Here is an 8,628-nt window from a genome sequence, read left to right as displayed (position 1 = left end):
AGTTATCATAATGTATGAATATAGTATAAAAGTAATGGGAGAGAGAGAGAATATTATATAAAATTTAACCATAGAATTGTGGCTCATTCACTTCATTCGAATCAATTACTTAAAATTATATTTTAAAATTGTGAAAAAAAATTTCACAATCAGACCATACCATTTCCTGAGTTCAGTGACAAATTTGAATTTGAAAACATTTCAGAAAAAAAAATGCAAAGTAATTGTTTTCAAGTAGGTGTAGTCATTTGAACTTTTGGCTGATAAGGCGTAGGAAGACTAAAAGTCCTACTTTAATGAATCCCTAGCTCTTGTTTGCATTTAACATTCATTTGTATGACAACAAACGCGCTGGGCTCGTAGGTCAAACATGCCCTAAACAATCTTGTTTGTATTATTAATTTGTTCAATCAACTCTTTCCTCATAGAGAGTTCAAATGGAGAACTTAGCTCAGGCCAGCCCAGGTCAAATCACAATTTCCGTTTTGGAGAAAAGTTATTCAGCGACATAAATGGGGAGAAAACTTTAGGCCTTTGGAGGGTAGTTCAGACTTACAGGGGAGCTTGTAGGAAAGTCTGAAAGGATGAGCTCAGTGGTCAAAACCAAAATAAGAGACATAGGTCTAAGTTGAAAGAAGTAAGATATTATATCATATATTATAGTGAGGTGTGTAGATCCCACAGTGGATAGTTCTGTAGATCCCTCTAGTGGATAGCACTCGAGGACTTTGGGGTCCTTTCTGAGACTGCCTGGTATAGTGCTAGTTCTGGAGTTTGGAAAACCTGATTTCATATCTGGCCTTAGATACTTACCAGCTGTATGAACTTGGCCATATCACTTAACCTGTTTGCCTCAGTTTCCTCATCTGTATTATGGGAATAATAACAGAGACTACCTCCCAGGTTGTTATGATGTCCAGATGAGATAGTGATTGATTGTATGGCATTTAGCACAGTACCTGAAACAAAGTAGCTACTATATCCATATTAGTTATTTTGTTGTTAATGGGAAAAGCATTGCAAAAGATCAAGAAACCTAGAATACTTCACAGCCTTAAATAAGTCACTTTCTTCCCTTCCTCAGTCTTAGTTTTTTGTTTTTTTTTTTAATTTGTCAAATGGGAGGAACAGGGATTAAACTAGATCAGATGCCTGTGAAATTGGGGTCTGAGAACTTTTTTCATTGTTTGATAACTTTTCCAATATACAAATCTCCTTTGTAATCCTGTGTTTGGGGTTTTATGCAATTGCAAATGTAATTCTGAGAAGTGGTCCATAGGCTACCTAAAGGATCCCATAACACAAAGGGTAAGCACTCGAGGACTTTGGGGTCCTTTCTGGGACTGCCTGGTATAGGATAAAGAGAGCCAGTCCCATTGCCAAAAATCAATCAGTGAACAAACATTATTAAGCACCTACAGTGTGTCAGACATTGTGCTAAGTGCTGGACATACAAAGCAATTGGCTTCTGGGGACCCTCATTTCCTAAACTGTCTTGGGTGCTTACTAGCTGGGTGAACTTGGACAAGTCAAGAGGTAGAGAAAGATCAGGCAAGCTGGATTACCTAACCACCTCAGACATCGAGGTCATTTCGGGATGCATTTGTCTCTATCACTCCATTTGTAACTTCTCTTTTCCCAGCTTATCTACTTCCTACTTTCTGACTAGCTTTTCAAATCTGGCTGTTCTGGAACTCCTGGTTCTTCCGTCTAGCTGCCCCAAAGGGATTACATTCTAAAGATCTATTTGAAGCTTTGTTTTAAGTCTGGACACTTGACTCATTTTCCCTATCGGAGCTCTAGCTAGCTCTCAGCCCATGAATTGCAGAGAAGTTGCTAACCTCTATTAATACAGGGAGTTTCCTCAGTGAGTGAAGGAAGTCACAGCTTCAGGTCCTATTCTATTTGCCAGGAGCGCAGTCAGGATGAGCCATCGGTCTAATTCTAGATGAATGAACCAGGGGTCAGAAAGGCAACCAGATTTGAAAGGATAGTCAGAAGCTAGGAAATAGATAAGATGTGAGTAGAGAAGGTACAAATGGAGTGGTGGAGACAATGCATCCCGAAATGACCTTAATGACTGAGGCAGTTAGCTAATCCAGTTCTCCTGACCTTTTGCTACCTCTTGACTTGTCCAAGGTCACTCAGCTAGTAAACATCCGAGGCACGTTAGGAACCTAGGGTCCTCTGAAGCCAACTGCAGCTCTCTTCACTACACTATGGTGCCTTTCAATCAATTGACTGATCAAATGATTCCCTTTGAAACACATAGATGATTATTATTGAACAATTAATAATTATTCAGACTGGTTCATTGTATTATTAGAATCCCAGAATGTCAGAGGTGGAAGGCACTCTATATGCTGCACCTCCTCACTCCCCAGAAAGGTGTCTTAAAAATCATGAAGTCCAGTTGCCTCAATTGATCAAGGAGGAAACCAAGAAACATCCAAGAAACATCTTGGCCATATATCCTGCCAAGAGAGACCTTCAAACACAGGAAAATGAAAGGCATTAAATCATGGAATTCTATGGTCTCTTATCTAACATAGAATATTAGAACATAAAAACTGTCACAGATCTGTAAAACACCCTAATTTTATAGGTGGAGAAACTGAGTCACACAGCGAGGAAGTTATCAGTCGTAGAGGGTAGAAGAGAAGTCAGACTCCAGGTTTTCAGTTCTGTGCTCTCTTTCTGGACTTATAGAGATGAATGGAATCTTAGGGAGTGTCTCATGTACTCTCTAAGACCCCAGTAAAATCAATAACTTTGTAGATTAAGAAATTGAATTCAACCAAACATTCAAGTGACTGTTATTAAGTGTCAGCTATGTACCCAGTACTGTGCTAGGTGTTGGAAAGACTTAAAAAAAAAAAAGGAAAAAATAGTTTCTGTCCTCGGGATGCTTACATTCTATCTGGCAGAGACAACATATATATTAAAAAGAAAATAAATACATGGTCATTTTGTAGAGAATTAGCAAGTATGGTCAAAAAAGTCTAACACTTTGCTGCACATACTCAAAGTGGACAACTTTTTTTTTTTCAAGAGCTATGTTTATATATCAGAGACATTATATGACTTGCTTCTGGTTAACATTTGTCAGAGGCAGAATGTACAAAATGCAAATAAGATAGATAAGGGAGAGGAAATGAAATGTCTTAGCAGTGTCACACAGTTAACTGGTAATTACTTGCTTGTGCTATTATGTTCTACCCCCACCTCTTGGCCTTTGTCCACTGCTATTCCCACTGTCTGAAATGCTCTCTCCTCTCTTCTCCACTTAGCTAAATCCTACCCAGGATGACCTACCCAGGTCATATCCCAATTCCATCTTCTCCATGAAGCCTTCCATGACCATCCTGACTTTGGTTCCTTGCCTGCTTAGAAAAGCAATCCTCTGACAGCAAATATATTAAACTTACTGTGGACAGGTGGAAAGTGGAAAAGTCTTGAGTATAGCCTGGACCAAATTAAAGTGTAAGTGGGAAATTTTTAGCAAAACAAACAAAAAAAATACAAAATAATGTTCATTTGTGATTTTTGAAAGTCAACATGTAGCCTTCAGGGATCCATTTCTCTTTGAGTGTGACATCTCTATAATTTAATTGCAGCATATAATGTATACTTTTGTGTATCTGTCCTTTCTCACATCTTTAATGTTGGTCATTTTCTACCCTTAATTTAATCATTAGAATTACATAGGGCCATCTATATATCTTTGAGCTCCCCCTACATATCTGCACAGAGAATCAAAAATTCTCAGGATTGGAAGGGGGCTCCATCCACTCTCTGCCTGAGTAAGGAGTAACATATCTTCGAAGTAGTCACCCAACTCTCTATTTAAAGACATCCAGGAAGGGAGAAAGCCACTCTTTCCCGTGGCTGAATATGTCTAATTGTCTGGAAATTCTTTACATCACGCCTCAATTTCCCTCAGCAACTTCTACTCTGGCTCCTAGTTTTGTTGTTGAGTTTAATTAAAACGCAATCCCTCTTCCACATGACAAAGCTTTTGGATATCTGATGACAGTTCTCATGTTCTGAGACTCCCCTTGTTCAAGATTAACATTCCCTCTTTCTGAGCAGGAAGAGGAGAATATTGTAGACAGTAACAGCAAGATTATGTGATGATCAACTGTGACAGACTTGGCTCTTCTCAGCAACATGGTGATTCAAGGCAATTCCAATAGACATGGGATGGAAAATACATCCAGAGAGAGAACTATGGAGATTGAATCTGAAGTGAAACAGTATTTTCATCCTTTTTATTTGTTTGTTAACTTTTTCTTTCTCCTGGTTTTCCCCCTTTTAGTCTGATTTTTGTTATGCAACATAACAAATATAGAAATATGTTTTAAAAGGTCGCATATGTTTACTTATATCAGATTGCTTGCTGTCTTGGGGAGGAGGGAGATTAAGGGAGAAAGACAGAAAAAAATTGGGAACACAAATTCTTTTTTTAATAATAGTTTTTAATTTTCAAAATTTATGCAAAGATAGTTCCAGATTTTTCTGCCTCCCTTCCTTCCACTCCCTCGCTTCAACATCAAGTAATCCAATATATGTGTAATACAATAAAAATATGTGATTTTTCTATACATATTTCCACATTTATCATACAGCACAAGGAAAAATCAGATCAAAAAGAAAAAAATGAGAAAGAAAACAAAAGGCAAGCAAACAACAACAAAGAGGTGAAAATATGTGGTGATCCACATTCAGTTCCCACAGTCCTCTCTGTGAGTGCAGATGGCTCTTTCCATCACAAGTCCATTGGAATTGGCCTAGATCACCTCATGATTGAAAAAAGCCACAGCCATCAGAATTGATCATCACATAATCCTGTTGTTTTTGTGTACTATGTCCTTTTGGTTCTATTCATTTCACTCAGCATCAGTTCATGTAAGTCTCCCCAGGCCTTTCTGAAACCATCCTGTTGATTGTTTCTTAGAGAACAATAATATTCCATAGCATTCATATACCATATTTCCCCAATCATTCCACTCTGTTGGAACACAAATTCTTATAAAAATGACTGTTGAAAATAATCTTTACGTGTTTTTGGAAAAATACACTTCTGAGAAAATTTTTTTTAAATTTCCACTTTCTTGTACCCTCATAGGGCATATTTTCAATGTTTGCAAGCTTCTCTAGGTCCTTTCTGAAATATGGTTCCCAGATTCAAACCTAGCAGTACAGATGCTCTGATCAGGACAGGATGTAATGGAACTGTCATCTTCAATATTCTAGACTCTATGTTTCTGACTATGACTTAGAATCACACTGCCTTTTAAAATAAAGTGCTTTGCACAGTGCCTGGCACATAATAGGGGTTATAGCTTATTCCCTTGCCCCAATGGATAATTTTAATTACTAGCATTTATGTAGAGCTTTAATGTTTGCAAAATGCTTTCCAAATATTATTTCAATTGATCCTCAAAAAAATTCTAGGAGGTAGGTGCTATGATTATCCCCATTTTACAAATGAGGAAACTGAGGCAGGCAGCAGTTAAGTGACTTGTGCAGAGTCACATAGTTAGGAAATATCTGAAGTTGAATTTGAATTCAGGTATTCCTAACTCTAGGTCTAGCATTCCATCCAATGTTACACCTACCTGACAAGCTTTTTTTTTTTTTTTACTTTGGGGGGAAGGGGAGGGGGGGGGGGGTTCAAGTCACACTGTTAATTCATATTGATCTTGCAATCCACAAGCAATTATTAACCACATGTCATGTGCTGTATACTATTTTAGGTCTTAGGGATACAAAGAAAAATATTTCCTGCCTTCAAGAAGCTTACATTCAATAGGGAGTGGGAACAACATATTCATTTGTAAATAGATGAAAAATATAGAGGATGACTCAAAAATTTTAGTGCAGTTGTAAGTTGTTGTAAAGCTTTGAAGCAGCCTGCATCAAAAATAAATAGAAGGTAACTGAGGAAGAGAGATATGTCACTGGAAGGGTAGGGAGGATGGTCTCATGTAGAATGTGGCACTTGAGCTAAGTTTTAAACATATAATGCTTCCTTCCCTCTCTTCCTCCTAGTCTCCTCCAAAGGCATGTGACTTTGTCCATAAATATGATTTCTCTAATGTCTCAAGAAGGAAATACTCTCTACTTATTCAAGTTAGCTATTGCTCTAAATTTGGGAGATTTTCCTGGAACACACAGAGACTGAGACTTAGCCATTATGTATCAAAGGCAGCACCTGACCAGCTCTTTTCCATCTTTAGGCCATCTCTCTAACCACTGCTCCACATTGCCAATAACTGTCCAATAACTTTCTAGTGTCTCCTAAAAGGCTTTCTTTGGGGAAGAGTTTCAAGGAAATGTAAAATTATCAGGGCTGTAATTAATATTTTATATGCTAATAGCAGAAAACATCCTTAAAAGCTGCTGGAAGACAAGAGAGGGACTCCCTTGGAAAAGCACCTAATTGGTCTTAATCACTAGATGCTAAACTCAGCAAAGGATTTCAAACACTTTCAATAGACCTCTATATTTTTGGCTCCCTAAAGCAAAGTCCTAATTACCCCAGCCTAGTTATATCTCTGCCAGTAGGGAACAAAAGTAGGTGATCAACAGTCCCTTCTGAGGTGGTCAAAGAGTCTGAGAATCTTTGGCTTAACACCTACCTTTCAACACCAGCCTGAAATCAGGAAGACCCGAATTCAAGTCTGATGTCAGACACTTAACACTTCCTAGCTATGTGACCCTGGGCAAGTCACTTAACCCCAATTGCTTAAGCAAAAAAACAAAAACAAAGCAAAAAAACCAAAAAATCTACCTTTCTTCTCAAGGACATGGAGAAATAGTCATGTTATCACAGAGTGGTAAAACTAGACTCTGCTGCAGTTTTCCTTCCACTCCAAAGATTCTGCCTTTGATTAGACAAATGGAAAGTGTCAGGAAGATCTGAGTAGTTTGGTGACAGACGTCAAGATCCGCAGATAAAGGATGACCTTCAAATGTCACCAGCTTCCAGGCCCAGTCTTATGGAATAGGCAATTGCTTACAAGCCTTGATTCCAGATGAAAATCCTTCCTCAAATTCCATATCCACCCACTCAGCGATGACTAACCTTCTTTTCACTGAGTACAAAATTCTTCAACCCATCCTTAGAATTCCATAGAGGGAAAAGGCTACTTGATTCTAAGTGGTCAGAGTTCTTCAAACATGGTAGGTGCTTAATAAATGCTTGTTCCCTACTTTTTCCCACCCTCCTCCCCACCTCAGCTGCTGTCCTTTCCAGTTCATGAATGCCTTTCCTAAAACATGGCAGCCAGCCCCTTCTTAATGCAGGTTAAGAACCATTAGCTTTTTGTGTCTATCACACTATTGGCTCATATTGAGCTTGCAGACCTATAAAACCCCAAGGTCAAACCTTTCCCATCATATACATGTGAGGATAGTTTTTGAACCGAAGTGAAAGACATATTTATTCGATTTAAATTTCATTTTAATCAATCAGATCCAGTATTCTAGTTTGTCAAGATCTTTTTAAATCTTGACTATAATTACATTCATTATGGATAACATTTACATATGGTACTTTAAAAGTTTGCAAAGCTTTTTACTTGTGTTTTTTCATTGAGTCCTCACAACAATCTTGGAAGTAGATGTTATAGTTTTCATTTTACAAATGAAAAAACTCAGACCGGGGCCATTTAAGTGACTGGCACAGGGTCACAACATGAACAAGATACCCAAGGCAGGATCTGAACTCAGATCTCCAGAAGCCTCTATCCCATGGTGTTTTAGTGTCTCTCCTAGGTCTGTGTTCACTGCAGTTTGGGTGAGTATTCCATTTGTGGCCAAATACAGATCCCTGATCCCCTCTACTAGAGATCTCCCACCGAGATGATATCAAACCATCAACGATTGTTCAACCCATTAGCCTTATCCAGTTGTACTATTACCCACCCCTGAATGGGTTAATAAAACATGCCCTTTTCTCAGCCTTGGCCCCCCCTCCCATTCCCAGAGGAGAGAAGAGGTCCAAGAATAGCAGAATGGAGGAGTCAGCACTGGGGACAACAAATGAAATTAGGAAGCAAAACATTTTCCCTGATGGCAGAGTCAACAGAATTCTAAGAACATGTAACCAAATGTGTGACTCAAGAGCCAGCCAGGAAATCACAACCTTCAATCTGTTCTCTTTGTTATTGACAAAGGCAAGCCAGCCTTGGAAACCGGATTAATGGGAATATGGGAGAGGGGACCATGGGACAAAAGATGGAGGACTGACAGGAAAAAATGAAGTATGAGATCCTGAGACCAGCTCTTTTCTCTGTCCTCTAGGAAAGAGTGGGGTCCAAGGCAATAGCAAAAGACTCCTCCCCTGCTGTTTGGCTTGGGAGTCAGGGTGCCCTTTGCAACAGGTAGGGGATCAATCAGAGAATCTGTTTCTGTCCTTTTCCCTAGAACATTGTGTTATGCTCTGGGAATTTCCACAGAAGCGAAGGCCTGGGGAGGCTGAATATTAGAATCTGGGCCCAAGTCCAGCTGGTGAAAGAGACTTATGTCAGACTCCCCTATCCTGTGACTGTCCAATGTGAAAGCTGGCTCTGCTTTTCCAAGGAAATCATGGTCCTTTAAGGTGAGTAGCCAAGAGAAGTC

Source organism: Sarcophilus harrisii, chromosome 1 (assembly GCF_902635505.1).
Source record: "Sarcophilus harrisii chromosome 1, mSarHar1.11, whole genome shotgun sequence".
In the NCBI taxonomy this organism is placed as follows: domain Eukaryota; kingdom Metazoa; phylum Chordata; class Mammalia; order Dasyuromorphia; family Dasyuridae; genus Sarcophilus; species Sarcophilus harrisii.
This window is presented reverse-complemented; position numbering follows the sequence as displayed.